We start from the raw sequence: 3,364 nt of genomic DNA on the forward strand, positions 1-3,364 counted from the left end.
TATGAAATAATTGCAGTGTGTTCCAGATAAATGTCCCAGATAATTGGTTGATGATTATTGCTTTTTGTTTGTGGGTTACAGAAGAGATGCCTCAAAATAATTTTTCTGTCTGAATTTTCTTAAAGAACAGCATTAGATCACTCACTAGTATTTCTTTAAAACGCATCTAACAAACTATCCTAAAAATAGGACTTAAAATGAAATCTTTTCCCTTTCGACTGTGGTTCCATTTTGTATTTTTCAAGTGTCCTCTGAATCCTTTTAAACCCTAACACTTCTCTTTGTTCAGCCATCTCTCCTGCTACTAACCGATTCCTCTCTGCTCCTGCATGTGATCAGTCTGTAGTTAATCCCTTACTGATGGATTAAAGCCGTTTTCAAATCGCCTGAGGAGTTGAGCATCACACGGACCGAGTTTCTTAGAAAGAATCTCAGTGTGATGGAGATGCTGATGGGTTCAGATAAAGCAAGGTAACGTCCATTTGCACCAAAAATAATAAAAAATTTCTTGTTTGTTCCAAGAAAGGAGTAAATCAGGACTTTAATCAAGGGAATATATGGCTGGATTAATTTACATTTTCAGAAAGCTGGAAATAATTGAGTTATTTATTTTCTGATTGGAACCTTTTCAGATGTTTTTCCTTTGAAAGCAGAGCATCTTTTTCTGCATTTCTAAACCATAAATGCTTCCAGATCAACATTACTAAACCTTCATGCTCACATATTTATACAGAAGTCAAATTAAGAAGTTGTGAAACAGAATCAAAGGTTTCCTGGTCATATTTTCAAGTTAATGAAAGAAGTTTAGGTCTAAGTCAGAGACAACTTGAAATACAGAAGTAAAACATCTGCATAGGGCCTCCACACCACCAGGGGGCCCCCAAGAGAACCAAACTACCATGATTATAGCTGGTTATACATTTTGTGTTTATCAGCTGATGTAACTTTCAAATAAATAAAAATATGACACACATAAATACCACTCTGCATCTCAAAATCCAAATATGTTTTAGTTTGCTACTCCTGTAAGGCTAAACACTGCAGCCATAATAACACTGCAACAATGCAAACTAATAACAAATGAAGCTAATGATGACAGGCATGTTGCTCACACAGAGTAGCTTAGGGATGATGAAGCATTTGGTGTTGACATGTTGGCATTGGGGGCCACAAATGAAAACCTCCCTAGGGCCACAAATATGCTTTGGCCGGCCCTGGTGTGAATGTACCACCGTCTGGGATTAGCGAACCTAAAAACAATCACATTTTCACCTGAGCAGTGATATTTTAATAACATTAATAATAAAGATTAAGAGTTACAACTATTAAGATCCTGAATTAGCTCTATTGTGCTTTAAACTTAAACCTCTTAGACTAAAAAGTYTGTTAGAAGGTCAGATGATAAATTTTACAGAAAAACATTTTTCTTCTGAAAAACATTAAAAGCTTGAGGTTTTATGAGATTCATAGTGAGAAATAAAATGCCTGGCAATAAAAGCATAGAGATTAAGCTTCAGAAATGAAAAGAAAAACAAGTTCTTCTATAAATCAACAAAAGTAGCTTTCACTGTTTTGGGAATAAAAGAGACTTTCCTCACAGCTCTATGAAATGAAACTCCTGATAAAACTCAAAGCTTGCGGATCTGAAGGTCTGTGGGGGCGAATAAATACGTTTTCCCTTTAGAAACCTAAATCTGTGTCAACCTTTTCCATAAATTACATCCATAACCTTTTCATTTGAAGCAATCAACCTGTCATGCTCGCTGCAGAGAGCAATCCCAGAGGAAGCCGACCATAAACACGGAAAGTCTTGAATGATTTTTAGATGACGTTGGAAATCACTGTGTCAACATAAAAACCCACCATAAAGAATCAAGTCCAGGCTGAAACATCGGACCTGCTCTCAATGTTCCTGTTTAAAATGACATCAGTTTTATCAACGAGCCAAGCAGGATTAATCATGTGGACCAAATGGAAAATGTTAAACCGCACAAATTTTCTTAAATTCTGTATTTAAATGAAACTCGTGATGGTCTCCGTCCTCTGTGAGGATCATGGTGCGTCATCAGGGTGAAACTGAGGCCATCAGAGTCAAAGGCCTGTCATAATTCAGCTCACTGGTTAAAACCAGAATCGCTCCGAGGTTCCCAGTGTCCAGCTAAACCGCTGCAGCTGCACATCCCAACATGAACAAACTTCTTATCACAATGGAAAACAAAATCAATTCTGGAGCTTTTCATTTGATCTTCATATTATTATTCACATTTTCTCATCATGTCACTAAATTGTAAAGTAACTTGGAGCATTTTACAACAAAAAAACCCAAAACAAATATATATAAATAATTTCTTTCTTTTGTTCTAAAATCTGTGAAGATTTCTGTCTGGTCTTCTAGGTTTTTATGAACTTTTGAATTAAAATAAATCATCTGTAAAATAAACTAGCTTTGAAATAATATATTTTCTTCAAGCTTCTTCTCAAGTCCTTGTCATGTAATTTGGTCATTTCCAAACTTTATCCCTTTTGCTGCTACCCAAGTTTAATGTTGTTAATTTTTTACTTTAAACTTGACAGATTTTTATAAGCTTTGGATTATGAACGTGAATTATTCATCTCCCAAAATCATTTCCTACTTGCAAGTTTTTGTCATTTAATCTGTTGTTTTGAATCAACTTTAATCTCCATCATGAACTCAAACAACAAACCAACCCTATATATATATATATATATATATATATATACCGTATTTTCCGCACTATAAGGCACCTAAAAACTTCAATTTCCTCAAAAGCCGACAGTGCACCTTATAATCCGCTGCGCCTTATATATGGACCAATATTGAGCAACATCAGGTCTAGCAACTACGGTAAACAGCCGCTGACTTCATTTTCGCCCGTAGAAGAAGAATTGCGCGGTGCATGCTGGGATAGTTGTCAGAACGCTGGTTTGTTAATAAAGTTTGACTGACCTATCTACCTACCGACCTGATAATCAGGTTGTCTGCAGGTCATTTAGCGCCACGTTCTCCACCAACATGCTGTGAGCGAACGGAGACGGGTCACCATCGTCCGGCCCAGGAAGGCTCTCCTCGCCGACCCGAGTCAGACTGTTTTGTTCTTTGTTGACATTCTTTATTTCAACAAAGTGGCTTTAGATATTCATCCGCGGTGCTTCAACTAGGGTTGCCAAGGGACCAGCCCCTATACATTTAAAGCCAGGGGGGAGGGGTTGGGGGAAGAGAGACAGAGACTGCGGCAGCAGTGTGTCGGTTGGTCTGTGTTACCCAGAATGCAGTTGGGCACAATATCGCAACACCAACACCGTGAGTGAAACAATGACTGGGGCAGCTACTATATAAAGTACT

The sequence above is a fragment of the Poecilia reticulata genome, linkage group LG2, assembly GCF_000633615.1.
Source record: "Poecilia reticulata strain Guanapo linkage group LG2, Guppy_female_1.0+MT, whole genome shotgun sequence".
Classification (NCBI taxonomy): Eukaryota; Metazoa; Chordata; class Actinopteri; order Cyprinodontiformes; family Poeciliidae; genus Poecilia; species Poecilia reticulata.